Genomic DNA, 18,306 nt, shown 5'->3' with positions numbered 1-18,306 from the left:
TATATATATATATATACTGTACATACATATTTTAAAAAAACGTTGCTTTAGTGAAGCCATTCAAAAATGGATAATCAAAGGTTGGCAGATTCTTAAAGTGATGCACCCGCATTTAAATACGTAGACTTGTTGCACCAAGTTCAACTTTGCATATTTCCGCCACGCATCCTGCATTCAGTAAAAGGCGAGCGGCAAGTGAATGAGATACTCACGGAGGAAGGAAAGGTGGGGGAGAAAACTCCGATAAAAGCCTTCAGCAAGAGTCGCTATCCTCGGTTTATTCTCCTCTCGATTCCGCTGTTAACACACGCGAGTCTTTTTTTCTCGCCACTTATTCCCTTTTACTCAACTTCTGAAGGTTTTGCTTTATGAAACGTCTCGAGCGGCGGTCGGAGCCAATCAGCGCAAAGCACGGTGAATATTTAAGTAGGCAGCCAATGAGGAGGCGCAGATGATGCTATGGGCGTGCCCTCAGGTGTTGACAGCGGTGTAAACGGGGATCAGCTGGGAGGAGGACGAAGACCCTCCCAGTTGAGCCAGTTTAAGCCATGTGAGGCACCATAGGCGATGTTTAACTTCTGCTCTTCACGTACACCTGAATTAGTTCTTTACGTGTCGCCGTAGAGAGTACACATATCACTCACGTGAGGATGACAACGTCACACTTAACGTGTTTTACAACCTAACTAATAATGTACCCTAAGCTGTTCACTCGCACACTATTCTTTTTAGGCTGTAGCTATTTTTATTTTTGTTTGTGGTTAGTTATTAGAGATGCATACTAAACTATTGTTAATTTAGAGAACCGTTAGCAGCTGTCTTCATGGATGGGTCCCAAAAATTAGGAACACCATCACCTGAGGTTCTGTCCACTTTCCATAGCCAATTCTGTTTTGAAAGATAAAAATGTAAGCATGTGTTTGTTGTTGTTGTTGTTGTATTTTTTATTTATTTTTTTTGCAATTTCAAAGAGTTCCAGTGGGAACAAAATGGGATGGGTTTCTGATTTATTTTTAAACCTTATTATGTAATAAGTGAGGGGAAAATTGTAAGAAACAGTAGTTTGCAAAATATATCACCCTGGGACCAGCGTTTTACTGTTGTTGCCAAGTTGCGGTGCACTTTTGCAAAAGAACGACTAAAAAAATGCATTGTTAGAAAATAGCTTTTGGAGTCATTAAATACCATTTGTACAGCGGTATCTTGATACTCGCAATTCAGCACCAGCGGATTCACCTGTTTGTTTTTCCCCCCCATTCTTTTTTGGGTTCTTTTTGTGCAAAACGCATATTGGAGGTTGTTTATCTGCGTTTTTCAATGGATTTCATGTGTTAAATCAGAAAATCCCTTGCATTTCAATGGCCGTCAATTATACCCAGATTTTTGCTAACCATGGGACAGCCTGGTTCCTACTCCTCGTGAATAACGGGCGTCCACTGTATGTTATAAATGAAAATCCTTCACATGCTTACATGTTCTAAGTGCCTTTCAGAGCACCTTGTTAAAAGACTGAGGAGGAAGTGAGTGTACAGTACAACGAATTTACTGAACATCAAAATTGCACAAAATGCAGCCACAGAATTTCACTGAAACCTTGATTCTGATTTCTTCATTCAACGTTCCTCAAGCATACCTGTCAACATAGTTATTTTCCAAATAAAAGGCAAGTTCATCCTGACATGCCATTTAAATATTTCACTGGACGGAGGTCCTCAGGTTGTGACATAGCCTGAGTTTCCGTAAATAGATCATAATTACATTCAATATTTGTATGAAAAACTCCTGAATACAGTATAAAAGAACCCAATGAAAAAGTAAGGACGGCGCTAGCTGAATGTGTCACGTGCTTTGCCATGTATTCTTGCGCCACCGGTCAAACGAATTCACTGCGTGCCATTTGTAACCTCGAAACATTGTATGTTGATGCCGCTGTAAACCCAGAACTACAGAATCTTTATATTAGCTGTTGACGAACTTTTGGGTCTCCATCGATCAGTTTCGAATCACTACACAAAGTACGACCTCCGTCGTCCACACGTTCTTAAATGAATGTTCAGTGTCATTGTCATTTTAAAAGCACATTGGTGGATCAGCTGTTATGAGATGGTGAAAGTGTACCTAATAAAGTGTCCTGTGTGTGGACTGTGCCTTAAGAGAGTGATAAATTACCCAGTGTCGTTTGGTGTGAATCAGCGATTTGAATCAAAAGTGGCATTGATCAAAAAGGAGAGATTCTATGCTGAGAGCACTTGCGGGTTTACAATTTCCAGTTGCCTTACTCTGATGTCGCGCTCCACCGAGTACAACCTGCAGAGTGTGTGTGTGTGTGTGTGTGTGTGTGTGTGTGTGTGTGTGTGTGTGTGTCACGCCGAGCGCCCTGGAAATGAGATGTTCACATCCCAAGGACGTTTCCCACCATAATTTAAAAGTGGCCGGAGCTCGAAGGCTTCAAACTGAAAGTGCTGAGGTCATAAAGCAGCGCTGCTCTTGTCTCCACTGTTATTGTGTGAGAATCTATCGGTCTAAATCCAGCGGCAGGTGGTTGTGACTCATACAATACAAACATCAAAATGTCAGTTTGATGTCACCATGCTGCGATTGGAGCAAGCTGTAAAATGGCGTTAAACACCCAAAGTCAACAGAGCTTGTACTTGTCTTTTTTACCCTCGGTATTTGTAGGTGTCAGGTCATGCAGTACACGAAAGGTTTCGAAAGAACATTAAAACTCTCCCACACAATGCCGCACATGATGATACCATCAGTTATACTAGAACCGCCAAAGTTGTTGGTCGATTTGTTTGAATTTTTTCCATCGGAAAACTCCTTTAACTGTGTTTCTCTGGTTTCCCCCCCACATTCCAAAAACATACCAGTCAGGTTCATCGAAGACTAATTTGACCTTCACTGTAAATGCAAGCGTAAACGTTTGTTTAAGTACTGTTCATGTGACTGGCGAACACCCCATGGTGTTCCCCGCCTCTCACCAAAAGTCCGCTGAGGTAGGCTACGTTCACACATCACCCTAAGGCAGAGAACCCTCAAATCTCCGCCGTGACTATAAATCATACAATTTGCCTATGAAGTTGTTATACCTAGACTTCTTTATAATATTTTCGAAGGATCGTTAAAAGCCAACAAAAGCAAACGTCCTTGGATCAGTTCTTCACAAAACGCCAGGCAAAAACCACTTCTGAGAGAGAACATGAACTAATGAGGGCAAAAAAAAAAAAAAAAAACGATGACGCAGTTAAAAGTTAATGACCATCATTTTTATTCTTTATTCTATTTTTTGGGGGGGTTTTCACATGATGCACAATCTCGTTTATTGTGCAATAATGTAATTGTAACATGTAGTTGTTACATATTTTGATGGATTTTTATGCTTTAGGAAATATTTATGTCTGAATTTTGGGGTGCTTGGAACAGATTAGGGCATTTACATGGAAAACACGTCCCTCCTTACAAAGTTTTCTAGTTAAGAAATTTCTTCCAGAACACATTAATTTCGTAAGTAAAGGTAACACTGTATATCAACTTAGAACAAAAAGTAAATTTATTAACATGTGTTATAGTCTGTCAAAGAACACATGTGGAGTGCATCAATTTCCCTGAAATTAAAAAATATGAAATGAAAAAAAAAAAGATGAAAGAGCCACTGCCACCTACAGTTGTGAATGTGTAATTCCACTTTATTTTTATATGGCCCAAAGAAAACAAAAAAAACAAAAACATGTTCCCCAGGTCAAATGTGCCCCCTCCCTGAGGAAAGTCCCTCTAAGGACTGCCATAAAGGCATTATTATAAACCATCAAAACAACAAAAGACTTGTGCTTATTGGCTCTGACCGCTTTGGATCGGAGTCCTTTTAACATGCCCCGTTGGGACTGGCCCTTCTTGTGGTATCGTGTCTCCCAAAAAAAATCCCAAGAAAAAGAGAATTTCTGAAGTATGCCGAGGTGACTGATAATGTGATGCTACACATGGCTGATGTTTGTGCAACCACCCTGGGATCTCTTTTAGTGACTTTTAATTTCTAATTGAGCTGCTGTCCGTTTCTACATATGTATTTAACCTTTTTTTTAAATCCAGATAAAACATTAACAACAATATCCTATATATTATGTTGATCGGGTCTGCCCTGCAACTGACTGGCGACTAATCCAGGTTACTGTATGCCTTCCAGTCAGCTGCGATAGACTGCAGGCAGCTTTGCTGTGACCCTGGAACAGGATGAGCGCTAAAAAAAACAGATGGATGGCTCTTTCGTCTCTTTATTGGACTATAATGGACATCCCTCAGCACTGGACACAAGCCAGTGACAGCACTAAGTGTGACTATCAGGCACGGAGTAGGTTGTATTGCTTCCCTGGAGGGAGGGATGCTGAGACAAGACAGGATGTTGCGCTTTGTGACCGTCTGACTTATTCACTTTCCGCCGCCACCTCCCATTCCGGTTGTGGCCCACTCTCTGATCCTAAAGTAGAGCTTCTTGGACTGAAGATGAGGGATGAATAAGGGTCAACAGAAGCGAGGTAAATGGGGAGGTGTTGGCCTCCTGCACCGCTCTCCTCCTTGAAAATGTGTAGCAGCTTGAGGAATACCCTCCGCTGCGCATGGAGGGCGGGGGGTGGGGGTATGACTCTCCTTTTATCGTTAGGCTTCAGTAATGGTCCCCACGCCACACGTTCCCCTGGCAGGGTTGCCTGGCGTTCACTCTCCTGACTAACAGGCATGCTGGTTCGCCTCAGTGCAGATCGACCGTGACGTTCCTACAGCGGTAGCTCTACCTCCTTGTTAGCGGAGGCGACTGCTACCCAGAGCGGGAGCTTCCTTCTCGGCAGCAGGGATTGCGTTCTGAAATACACATACCAGCCGCTATATTTGGCCGATCGATACATTGGTGGGGTTGAAAGTGCTACCCAAGACCCACCCCCAGGGTGAAATAAAGTATCTTGTTGGGATTATGGCAGGTATTCGCTAAACATTGTGGACAGATATAAAATGTTTGCCAATCCGGATAAAGGTAATGATTACTAATATCGCATTAGTGATCGGCTACAGCAAATTCTGATCATTTCTTTTCCTGCTTTGGTGAGCGGCCTTCCCTGAATATGTAACAAAGTACCGATGCCAGTTGTCACTTGGATCCCCTGACCTTCTAATGCGTGCTGGACATATCAGTTGACTCCGATTTAAATGCTGAATTTAAAACGCCTCAAGTGATGTAAGACGCCTCCCGTGTAATTTACCATCTCCACTTGAGCGTCTCCAAATATAATATCTGAACAATTTCCGTGCATGTTACGCAACCTAATGCAGATGAGCACTTGTTTTCCCCCCCATAGGTTTTTTTTTCTTCTTAATTCTCAGTTGTATCTCATGTTCTGTATATACATAGAAAAAAAAAAAGAACATTTGATTTTCCGAGTGGATGAGCTCCAGTTCGCATCTTTGAACCTGTGCAGCGAGGGCCGCCTCTACTTGAGCCTCCAGGGGTGCGAGCGCATGTGTTGCAGCGTGCGTTTGTGTGACTGCTGCACTTGAATACACACACACACACACACACACACACACACACACACACACACACACACACACATGCTTAAATATAGATTCAGCCAACAGGGTCCTCAATAGATCAGACTTCCCCTGACAGTTCTCTTAAATGTCCTTGGCAGCGCCCCTTCCCCAACCCCATTCCCGCACACCTTTTCCACTCTGCCCCACGCGATGCCGCAATATTTTTCGTCCAGAAGGCTCCCATCACCGCCGTGCACTGTAATGCATGACACAATCTCCGTATATCCCATAAGGTGTCACTTAGCCAAAGAGCCCACTCCTGCACACTCTACTCGGAATGGCGTTGCAGAGGCTTGAAGAACGATGAACACATCCAATTGTTAGCCGGAAAACGTCATTATTTGCATCGTACCGTTGCTAGAGTAACAATTTTCTTCATCCCAAAGCAACAACTCATCCGCCGGAGTCGGACGTCTTCACCCGACTTTGAAGGATAGCACCAATAAAACATTGTTTTCGCAATCCCTGACAAATATAACACACTCCCCACATTACTATCAATCAAGTTTTTTTTTTAATTTAATGTATGAATATGTGATTTATCTCGCCCGTGCCGACGTTGTAAATCTATTTTGCGTGGAGAGGCGAGCTCGGAGCGCTGATGTTTCCTTATTGATTGGCTGGCTTAATGGTGTTTGTTCTTTATAGCTGATCTCAGGAAATAAAGCAAATAAATAGCTGCGAACGAGCGCGGTTGTTGTGATACCGTGAAGGGGAGATGACAGTAGGAAAAAAAATGCTGTGGTGGGGGGGGAGCAGGAAATACAGAAATGCGTTTGATTGATGGAGGAAGGCAATACATCACGAGAATCAATTCCCTTTCATATTTGCAGATTTGACTGTGGAATCAGGACGCGGCGTCGCATTATGTTTGCATCACTGGATGTGGCATCGCAAGTGAAGTCCAAGCTGCCTCCGGGTATCACTGTCGTGTTCTCCATGTTAACCTCGATTGACAACCTGCCACAAGTACAAGTGCACGTCCACATGTTGTCAGCTAATGCTGAGTGACGGGCCTTCATTTGCTTTCAGACTATTCGGATAATTCGCCGAGGATTTTGTTCAATGGATTTGAAAAGTTGACCTTTGGAGAATGGATGGATGGATGAAATGTGTCAGGTTAGGGGGGAAAGAAAGTACTTTTTGGTGAAACGCTTTGCAATCAAACGACGACAGTGGGACCTCCGGATCGAATGCCTCTTAGGTACAATCGAAGGGAAATGTTCGAGGAAAAATAGAAGTTCTTCAAATCGGGCGTGCAGCTCTTCAAACTTCAGCTCGCTAAGACAGCGGTTTCCTTTTTCTTTGTGTGTTTTGCGTTGCCAAATCAAGAAGACGACTGGCAAAAAAATGTGATGAGAAAGAACATTAAAGAGAACTCGTTCTGACTTCTGTCCTCGCTGCTCCAATATGGCGAACCCGTCAATAAATCAGCAATTAAAATAAACGAAGAAGATATGTCAATTCAAATGTTTACATTTAGCCTAGCATGATCAAAATCAACAGCATTATTTCTTTTTTATTTTGGGGGGGGGGGTATTCACAGTGGTGGACTCATAATTGGTACCGTTTCCAGTTTCAAATCTGAGCTCCTGTGTGGAGTTGACGTGTTTCTTCGTATTTCTCTTATTTCATATAGAAAAAAGTGTTTCTTGATTGTTTATCTGAACTTGCTGTAAGAACTTCATATCAGGTCACTCTGTTTTTTGTTTTGTTTTGTGAATTCTCTCTTAGAGGAGGAGAGTGGGGTATCAATCCAATGCATTAGGACTCGGGTCTCTTTAATGACAGTCGCCGCCTCCTGGCTGATGTAAAGCAAACTTGTGCTTTTGGGAGATGAAGAAGCCTGTCCAGCCACCTCAGGCCAGTCACCCTCCCCCTGTGATTCTCCACCTCTAATAGCAAAATCGATTCAAAAATGAGGGACGAGGGGAAACAAGGGAGGAAATAAAGTGTCCTTCTCCGGTGAAAGGATACCGAAAGGGCAGACTTGTTTGAAAAACATTTGACATCACTCCACTTTTTTTTTTTTTTGTTCTTAGCTTACTCACCCGACATTTCATTAGGCACACCTGCGCAATCAATTGAGCTAAATAAAGTAGCTAATCTATTAGCATATTATTATGATGCAATTCAGATCTTTTGTGCTTCAAACTTTCATCATATATGGATCCCGAGTTATTTTATTTATCTGACGTGGAAGGCTTTTCACGTTCCTTCAAGTGTTGTTAAATTCACGGCGCAATGTGTTTCAGCATCCACACGTGTGAATGTCGATGGCTGTTTGTCCCTTTGTACTCTGCAATTAGCTGGCACCCGATCCAGAGTGGGAAAGGCTCCAACTCACTTGCAATCACGTTCGATAGCCACTAAACCTTTCTGTAGTTGCTGAATGCTAATAAGTCTTCCAATAAGCGTCACCTCATCTCCATGTCAACATGCTGTTGACGGGAATAATGACCACATTTCATCGAATCAGCCCCTCGTATTGAGCTCAGGCTACGACATCTGCAAAACCGGTCCGAGTCATTGGGTGTTACATTACACGGGCACTAATAACCGTGACTTTGCAATATCTTAGCTAATAGATCCAAATCTTCTCCATTAACTTCATAAGGATTTTTGTCGAGTGAAAAGTGCACAGCAGCTTGTTTAAAATATCATCTCACAGCCGTCTCGTCAACCCTTAAGTACCGCAGCTTCCATCCTTCGTCGTCGCATTCCTGTTGTTCTCTCCTCAGGTAATCAGCCGTTCCCCCTGCAAGGTAATTTCTGCTCAGGCGCGAATGTGGCCGACGCCGCGGAAATTCATTTTTTGCTTTAATTTCAGGCCCATTGATCGAGGAGCGCTGTACGGGCGCATGACATCCATAATCACAACATTGCTGTGACAGTGCGTATAAATAATGTCGAAGGATGTAAGAATAATAAAAATAAAAAGGGGGAAAAAAAGGAGGGGGAAGGAGGAGCTAGACTGCACTCAATATTAATTAATCCCAACCCCTCCCCTTCAGAGGCCATACATTATTTTTCTTCTCAAACTTCTCTGAAATCTGTTTGTTTAAGCATCCATTAAAGACTAGGCATTGCCTCAACACTAATTACCCAGCCTATTGTATATCTCTAATTTGGATGATTAGTGGAGTGGAGCAAAGTATAGAGACCATAGGGCAGGGGTGTCAAATTCATTTTTGTCGCGGGCCACATTGTCATTACGGTTTCCCTTGGAGCGCCTTTATGAATTTTGGCAAACCATATAAATGTTTAATCCCCTCCACATATTACATACACAGCGCACAACAAATTGATGACTCACTCATTTTAAAATCAAAAGTCAAGAATAATCGCTGTTATTGCGGATTATATAGGACAGTTTGAAATTTTGGTGCAGACTTTAGCAAGCATCATGGAACTTGACATCATGATTTGCTTTCGCGGGCCACATAAAATGATGTGGCGGGCCAGATCTGGCCACCGGGCCTTGACTTTGACACCTGTGCCATAGAAGGGTCACTGTTTGAATGTGAACTTTTGCTTGTAAAAATACTGTAAGGCTGCTAAATTTACGGCAACAGTGGATGAATAATGAAAAACAAATGGCGTCAGCAAATATTTCAGAATCTGAACCGTAGAACATCTCATGTCAACAACACTTATCGACATATAATGAATCACAATAATACAATACAATGAAAGACTTTGGGGTCCTATTTTCATGCCCAGCACAAGTGTAGTGCTTGAATTTTTTTTTTCTAATGGTATTTTCGTAGAAGCCCGCAATTTGAAACGGGCGTGTGCGCCAATGTGGGCGTGAAGACACCCGACTTGCTTCCCGACCAATGGAAGCGGATCCTCTCGTTCCCTTTCAGCGCGGGAGAGACGCGCGATCTCCATGGTGCAAGGATAAACTTACTCACGCGATGGAGATCAATACTTGCAAAGTACATGTACAAGGAACTGCAAGATCTCCATTTGCGGTAGATGTAAAATTGGCCGCTGTGAAGTGGGCGATCGACCCCCCGATCGTCCGTCCGTCTATCCCGCCCTGCCTCCGTGTCTCACTAAAGGTGTATGCTTACTGTTATGGATTAAATGCCGAGGTCAATATCTGCACTATGTTAGAATGCCCATGTCAATAAAAGTACCTTTACAGTGTGCTTCGCAGACACGCAACTGTTTGATTGATGCACACCTTTTAGGAAGACTCACGCACATCTCCAGCATTTCTCTTTCGTAAGCATGACGGCACCCTTTTAAGATTTAGATACTCGGGACCGGCGTGGGCCAAACATTAGCACATGCTTTGTTTCATCTCCAGCCCTGTGCTTCAACAACCCGAAGAGAAGAACTGGAACCTCGGTTCAAAGGAGATATGACAAAGTGCAGTGCAACATGTGACCTTTTTTTTTTTTTTTTTTTGCTTGCTGCGTGTTAAATAATAAGGGAAGTGCACTAGGGTGTAAAGCACGGGAGCCTGTTTGGAATGTGTGTTTGTGTGTGTGTGTGTGTGTGTTGACAGTTCCTGCTTGTACAGCCACTCTCACGTTGCACGAAGGCAAGAAATGAAACGTTCTCCATGGTGACGCACAGGAAAATGAATATTTAAACATTACAACCTGTTTGAGAACATGTAAGAATTCAAACAATAAATAAAAATGAAATATGAAATAATTAAATAGGGGCTTTTTTTGTTGTAGAGGATGATGACCTTTCTGTTGTTTCCGTTTTGGTTAATCTTTAAAGGGTTGGGGGGGGCGGGGTTCTTTTCATTAATTATTTCAGTTATCAACCATTGTTGAGAATCCAAATGGCAAAATTAGAAATGTCAAATCTTCACTCCCCATCTTTTCATAATGAGCTACAATAAAGAAATAGATATCAGCCGACTCATCAGTCCAGCTTGCATCCCACTCTTCAGGTCACCCGCGATATCCAAATGAGGGCAAGTGTTCTTAAAAAAAATTTTTTTTTAAAAAGGGATGTTTAAAATCATTTTCTTGTAATGGATAGAATTAGTATGTGCAAGTTTACCGGATGATGTGCCACTTCACGATAACACGGTCGCCTCCTGAAGAGCTTTTTGCCTTCTTTTCATTCAAGTAGGAGCAAAGGATTCTCAAAATGCATGTCGACCGTAGTAAGATAACGAGTGAAGCATTCTCCGAGGCTCCTCACATACAGTAAGTCATCAACGTTAATTGTTTTTTTTGGGGTTTTTTTGTATGTGCATCAACAGCCATTCTGCTGTGTCGTTCCGGAAAGCGAGTGACCCTGTCGTGGACATGTTGAGCCAAGCAGCCTCTTCTTATCTGTATGTCCTTGGAGTGCAAGCCCATTGATATGCTATCTTCTTGCCAAGATGCTTCCAATTATGCGAGCCGCTGAAGTGAGGTGGAGCGTGCTTTTTTCCCCCCATACAATAGAAAGTGCTCTATTGGTTAATGTGATTTTTTTTTTTTTTTAATACCCCCCTGGGCAGGAATGGCCGGTAGATCCAGAGCGGACTTCCCACTTTTCCCACAGTGTCGTGACAGATCAATTTAGTACAAGGCTCATCACTGGGGACTGAGTTCTGGCGCCGATTAAAGCCGGCACCTCAATACATCACATGAGGGGAATTCGGCTGTGACATGACTTCCTGTGTTATAAATCCTTCCATGGGAGCGTGCTGTCTCTTCTCGGGGAGATGAGCACTCGGGGAGGACAGGCGGCAAAGGGAATTGGCAAGTTGAGGTGAAAGAGGAAAAAAATGTTTCGCTAACTCTACAGTAACTTGACTCAGTTGCAGCAAATGCTAATTACGTGCAGGCAAATATTAAAGGCATTCATTTATCCCAGTTTTAAAGGAACCCCCTGACCATTTTCCTCCAGTTCTGCCCGGAGAGCATGTCCACATGCTGGTAAACGCCACTCCATTTAGCTAATTCTCCTCTTTTCCAGAAGAGGGCAGCACATCTTAATGCAACCCAACCAAACTCTCTACTGTCTTCTGAAACTCTTCTGTCTGATTTCTTGCAGAGAAAAAAACAAACAGAACAAAACAGACAGGTCATTATCATGGGGACTTTCTCAAAAAGAGTCACCCATGCATGCGCTCAGCCCTCTAATTAAATCATGCCCCTCTTCACTTTTTCTAAAAAGAAACTATTTGGGCTCAAATAAATCACGCTGTGATTTATGACATAACATCATTGACTGCACAATTGTCACACTTCCTCTTGTCATCCTCATCGTGTATCCCTTCTTACTATTCGTCTTCTTCTCTGCTCCATTTCACTCTTTGCTCTCTTTTTTTTTTGTGTCCCCCTCTTTCTCCACCACTTTGCTGCTGCTCCACCCTGTAATCACGCCGTTTCGTGGCTCCCATTTGGGCTGGTATATATAGCAGTAATTGTCAGGGTGTAGTAAGGGGACTGGGCAGCGCGTGTGTACACTCTTAAAAGAATGTTTGTCGCGAACCTTGTTGATGGGGTTCGTAGTTGGCCGGGGTACCGCAGGCACACTGACAAAGGTATTTTGTCTTCGAGGCAAACAATGTACACGTCCTGTAAGGCAAGAATTCTTATCAGGAACCATTTAACATTTCCCTCCACTCACTACAACAGAAATTTCTATATGGACGCACGAATGCCTTAATCCCATACCTGCTCTTGTCGGGCTTGATTTATATAAGGCATGCGCATGCACAAATGGGCGTAAATGCAAATTTGATTTAACATCTATCCAGATGTCGCAGCTGATCTACTAACTGGATGTAACCATGAGAGCGTTTGTCAAATGCGCTAAATTGCAGTGGATTTTGCAATTGTGTGTCATGTGCGTGGCGTATCTGCAAATTGATTAATTTAGCGCGCGCATTGTTCCACTGGCTGATTTTGAGAGGCGGCAGTCAGTCGTTTTCCAGATGTGTAAGCATTTTGAAATGGCAATTAAAAAAAAAAAAAATTCACGACAAATGATCTATTCACCAATGCAGTTTTAAAGTGTCTAAAATATCTGGAGGCTGACACGGAGCCAGTCACAAGACGGTGTCATGCCATGTCACCTACTAGAAAATTCCTTTCAACTCTGCATTTCCATGTGTCTGGGTCATCTCAGCACACTGGTGTGACAACTGATGCAGCTATGTTGACTCAAGATTTAAACGCACTGTTACGCAGGATGGGCCTGTTTATCTTATTGCGGCACGTTCAATTGCGGAAATAAGGAAAATGCTGTCAAAGGACCCACAGTTTGCCCATCCCTGGTGTACCGTTTTAAGGCAGGAGTGTCCAAGACTTTTCTTCCAAGGACGACATACAGAAATCTTGACTCACGCTATTTGCTGCTGCAACTAAAATTTGAATTTATTTCTAAATATAATTATTGTTTCAACAGTCTATAAGTGTCCCTTAGTCCATAGTTTGGGCATCCATGATATAAGGCTTTGTGCAAATTAACAACCCTGTGTATTGGTTACATGACATGCAGACTAAATGTGCTTCCTAATGGGTTTTTATGATAAGAGGTTTCATGCAAATACGCGAGTCACTACATATTAACTGTTGCAGTGGATTGAACCTGATTTGTCGTCAGCCGGACGGCTTCTGCGCCGTGAAGCAGGCCCACGTAGCGTGCAAATGGAAAACAAGCAATACAGGCGAACGACCGCGCATTCCCATCAGCGCTTCATCAGCCCGAACGGGACTGAAGTGAACGAGAGCGGCTGAAGTTGCCAGTTGACTTTCAAGCGAAGGCAGCAATATCTCTAATCACAAACTCTGCCCCCCACCATCCACTCCCGGAACGCCACTACCCCAAAATGCCTGTGTGGCATACTAAGCATGGAACACTGCCTCCGAAAGAGATGAGGGCAAAAACGTGCCGTGCACCCCAGTTGTTTGTATGACAGGGTGGAGGTTCCTTGGAGCTTGTAAGGACAGGTCTGTCATTCACAGCGTGCACACAGTCCCGCCATTGTGGAGCTGACTGTGGTCCCCAACGCGCAGGTCGGGGTGGGGTTGGCCAAGGGGGCCTCCTGAATAAAAACATTAGTTGCAAATAAGAAAGAGCTTCGTCGAAGTTGAGTGTTTATGTGTGACACTTGCTCATTATTCCGTTGTCTTGGGTCACGTTTCATCAAGTGATACAGTTTTAGATCAGTAAACCCTGATCTGGACTGTATAGGCAGGGTTGTGATTCTGGTCTAGGCTAGTGTGGCAGTCAATGAATTCAACATAGATGAAGAATGCGATATAAAATGGTGGAATGTGCTGACACTATTCCACCATGGTTGACGTTTATGCTGCTGGCATAGTTTCATTTCTCCACAAAGTGACATCGACCCATCAATTTTTTTTACTGGTTAACCTAACTGGCTAGGAATCCTCGGTTATTTTCTGAAAACACGATATTTGCTATTTTGTGCTCAGGGCGTAGCAATGAAAATGTTACTTTGGCGCCATCTTGCTGAATCTCGATGTTGTTAGTTTCTGTTCATTGACTGAGCTTTTTCGTCCATGTTTCAGGTGTGCTCTTTTGTTGTCAGTCCTCGTTCACATTCAAAAGTGGTAGTACTGGTGGTACAGTCTGTTTCTGCTTCTCTCCCGATGTAGCTCCTAATATTAATATGCTAGCTGATTCTACTTCGATGAGCCTCATGCCAAGATGGTTTGTTTGTGTTGAATAAGTTACCTCTACTGAATACAGTCATTTATGTAACAGGGATTCATGATTGTGTACATGCTAGATGCATCGTGTTGGTGTTTTATGAGCCTCTCTATTTTAAGTGCTCATGGTATCTACGCGTTGACAAGCTCCTTTTTGAGCAGCGGTCAGTTAATTACGGCTTTTTTTGTCTTCATCCGTCTTCGATTGGGCTTGTCTATCCCAGCTGTCTTTGGCGAAGAGACAGGGTACACCTTTGACAGCCGAAATACAAGCCACATATACCAACAACCATTCACACTCACATTCACATCCTATGGACAATTTTGAAGCTTTTATTTACCGAAAATGTGTGTTTTGAAATGTGAAACATGCTCGAGGAACTCATCCAATCACAGGGAGAACATGCAAATTTCATGCAGAAGGGCCTGAGTCAAAAATCGAACCCAGGACCTTTCAAATGAGTGGGCAGACTTGCAAAACACGAGCACAACAATCTGCCATGATGGTTGATATCCATCTGTCCATCAATTTCCTACAGTGCTTGTCTTATTCAGTTGACTTTTGGTGCCAGTTGGTGTACGCCTGGTCAACACTTTTGGGCATTCGGTCCGAAAGTGTAAATCATGCCTTGGTTGGCTGGTTTTTAACTCTGGATGTGACTCGTTTGTATGTCCACAACTTTATTGCTATGTTCCAGACAGTTTGGAGATAAGTTTAGCTCGTTCCGAGGTGGGCAAATGGAGCGACCCAGGTGCTCCGCTTTCATCCTATTTACCAAACAGCTGTTTCATCCCGGTCGGCGAGAGACCACTTCACAGACGCTCTGTTTTATTTTTGGGTGGACTTGTCAACTAAGAGCAAGTCAAACATTTGGTGATGACATTTCCTTCCCAGACGCACACCTTTCTACCTGGTTTGATATGCTGCAGTTTGGGCATCACTTCCAGGACACTCAGTGTGTTTGTGTTACTCAAATAGTTTGGCGAGCTGTCGACTTGTCTCGGACGGGAAAGGGAAGGCGTTGTTTGCAAAGGATGAAGGTGAACAGCTTGAAAGGGTTTGGCTTTTTTTGGCCACACGCTTGCAACTTACTTCCAGTCAGCTTGCTGTGGGCCCAAAACAGCACATTTGTTGGCCTCTACTTTTCTTGTCACGAGGGAATCTTAAATATGGTCAAAATTTCCTGGTGACAAGCAAAAACACAAAAACTTTTCCATCCATCCATCTGATCTGCAGGAGCCTATCCCAGCTGTCTTCGGGCGGTAGGCGGGTATACACCCTGAGCTAGTTGCCAGTCAATCGCCGGGCACACATAGGCAAACACCCATAAGCGGACACACTTGCAGCAAGGACAATTTCAAGTGTTCTATTAACCTGCCATGCATGTTTTTGGAATATGGGAGGAAAACGGTGTACCCGAGGAAAACCCACGCAAGCACAAAGAGAACAGGCAGGAGCCGGAATCGAACCCTGCCAGGGTTTGGGTACTTAAAGTTCATAAAAATCCATAAAAAATGAAATTGTAAAATTATGTTCTTAATTGTCCTTAATTTTCGGGGAAAGCTCCTAAAATCAATAAAAAAGCATTTAAAATTAACCTGTGGTGTTCATTTCATTTGTGTACTGTATGTCATTTTCCCCACCCTTCCAATTAATTGTTTTGTCAGAAAATGCGCCTGGCGTCCTTCCCCTCAAACCCCGCTGTCGGGCGACATGCCTTCCTGGTTCCTGCTCTGCTTTTCCCGCCGTCTCCGATCAGTTCTGATGATGATTACGTGATCAATTCTGCTGAATGGAGAAAAATTCCTTAAAAATTGTGAAATTAGCCCTCAAAAGTCCTTAAAAGGTCCATAAATAAAAAGCAAGTGGAAGAGTGGGAACCCTGCAATTGCCATCACCCCAATTGCCCAAACCCCAAACTCCCAAACCCCAATCGCCCAAACCCCAAACGCCCAAACCAACAAGTTTACATTCTAATCAGAATTTTCAGTTTAGCTCAAAATGACTTCCTTGTTGTGAAATAACATTTTTCTTTTTCATTAAAAAAAAAAAAAAGAATCAATATCTAGTAATATTACTAAGGTCAAAAATGCAAGAAAAGCGACAATGGTTTTATCCTCATCGTGGCAAGTCCTCTCGAATGAACAAAACCTTCAGCGGAAATCAACAGCAAGGAGACACAAAGCAGGCGGCAACTTAGTGTATGACAATGAAGTTTTATTAATTCACAGTCATGTTGAATGAATGGATGGGTGATTTGAAGTGACTCAGCCAGTGTTTATCCACACTCATCATCCCGTGTTTCTTCGAGCACAAATACAATGATCACCTTTATACATTTGCACCAGAGAAAGAAAAACTGGGGGACAGACGGTGACCATAGTGTGTGTGTGCATGTATGTGTTTGTGTGTGTGTGTGTGCGCGCGCGCGTGTGCATCACAGCAAAATGCAACCAATCACATGGAGACATGTTAAATGAGGTCCAAGTCCCTGAGAGCTCAGCTTTTTATGAAGGGGAGAGATTTTCAAGAAGCACCATTTGGCTCACACTCTTCGCTGGCCATCAGGTCGCTACACTTACAGTGGGGGTTTTCATCCAGTCATTTGATGAGCATTGAACCCCGTGACTGACGCATACAATTTTAAATAACACACAGAACAGACAATAAACAGCAATCGTACATAAGCACAAAGCAAGAGCAAACGGTCCTTTTCAAGTCTGCCTGTTTCTGTTTGGCGTAATGTTGTTGACTTTGAATTGGAAGCAAATGAAAGGCTAATTTAGAGCGCTAACATAAGGGAAGGATGAGTCCGACGAGTAGAAACTTGCTTTTGCCTTTTTTCATAAACAGTTTGACAAATGTGCTTTTTATTGTTTTATTGATTTATTTAAATTTTACACAATTTCCTTGTAAATGGTTGTTAGGATGTTACCGATAAAGAGTTCCGCCGTTGTTATATAACAAGATAAACTCAGCAAAGGATTATTAGTATTTTGCAAAATGCAGTTGAATGACTGTCAAGCTTGAAAGTAAGACTATGATTACGAGAAAGAAGTTGTTTATTTTGGAGAGAAAAGTCGTTGGTTAGTGTTTGCCATTTTATTTTCGTAGATGTATCTTAGTTATCTTGTCTTTTTCTTTTAAAAAAAAAGCAACTTTTTTTCTAGAAAATTTGTTTCTCTTATTCTGACTTTAAAAAAAAAAAAAAGCAACTTTTTTTTCCAGAAATTTGTTTCTCTTATTCTGACTTCACTCATATAAAATTGAACGGATTTTTCTAAAAATGGAATCATCTTTTTCTTCCTCCTCAATTATGTCAGCCTCTTTTTTTTCTATAATTTTATAGGCAGCCGTTCCACAGTGTGCATCAAAGCACACGCTATCGTCGTAACCTTAAAACTAAACCAAACAGACATAATTAAAAGGCCTTTATAGATAGATTGCGTTTTAATAACCACATTTAAAATAGAATCATTCCTCTGAATCTTATAAATGTCCCACAGCTACGGATGATGGAAAGGAAAAAAAAAACTTCTAGCTAGCAAACCTCTTGCTGAATATGTTGCGTGAGCCCTCTGAATAAATTAAATATCAGTATAAATAGTACATGTGCATATGAAAACACTAACTTTATAATTCACTGTATTCAGAAAAACGATATATATGTATATTTTGGATTGATCGGTATTGGTCGCTGATTGAAAAGATGAGCACAAGAAAGAATATTGATGATAAAAAAAAAAAGATAAAGTGCTTTGTTACATAAAATTATTACTAAAAACTTGTTGGGATGATAATTGTTACAGCCAAGGAATAAATGACTTAATTTCACTCTTATATAAAAATAAAAAAAATAACTGTCCCACATTGTCTGATATACCGATGGAAAATTCCAAAGCACCTTTTCATATCCATAAATGATCCAATAAGTGTTTCTAAAATGCCCCCCAGATCGATTTTCAACAGAAAGAACAATATTCTATCGATACATCTTATATTGGGTACAAGCTTTCCCAAGTACTCCGCCGTTGTCTTGTTGACCGATTCAATAGTAATTCCATGTGTGTACGTTTT

General features: G+C 42.3%; 1 protein-coding gene and 1 long non-coding RNA gene across 4 annotated transcripts in view; one reads left to right on the top strand and one right to left on the bottom strand.

The window, feature by feature from the left end:
• Positions 1 to 339, bottom strand: part of LOC109512663 (cartilage acidic protein 1-like) — a 42,060-nt gene extending 41,721 nt beyond the window's left edge. The window contains exon 1 of the mRNA XM_019864562.1: positions 213 to 339. The gene's annotated coding sequence lies outside the window, so the exon portion shown is untranslated. The remainder of the gene's footprint in view (positions 1 to 212) is intronic.
• The window catches only part of LOC109512664 (uncharacterized), a 57,343-nt gene extending 44,642 nt beyond the window's left edge, over positions 1 to 12,701 (top strand). Inside the window, exons 5-6 of one of the 3 annotated variants that reach the window (XR_002167572.1) lie at positions 6,414 to 6,499; positions 12,679 to 12,701. This is a non-coding gene — a long non-coding RNA (uncharacterized LOC109512664). Of the gene's footprint in view, positions 1 to 6,413; positions 7,476 to 12,678 lie in introns of those variants that run through there. The other 2 variants (XR_002167571.1, XR_002167570.1) reach the window with 2 other exon arrangements.
• The last annotated feature ends 5,605 nt before the right edge of the window (positions 12,702 to 18,306 follow it).

Source organism: Hippocampus comes, unplaced genomic scaffold, assembly GCF_001891065.2.
Source record: "Hippocampus comes isolate QL1 unplaced genomic scaffold, H_comes_QL1_v1.1 scaffold108, whole genome shotgun sequence".
NCBI lineage: Eukaryota > Metazoa > Chordata > Actinopteri > Syngnathiformes > Syngnathidae > Hippocampus > Hippocampus comes.
The sequence above is the reverse complement of the archived record's forward strand: the minus strand, read 5'-3'. Positions and strand labels throughout refer to the sequence as shown.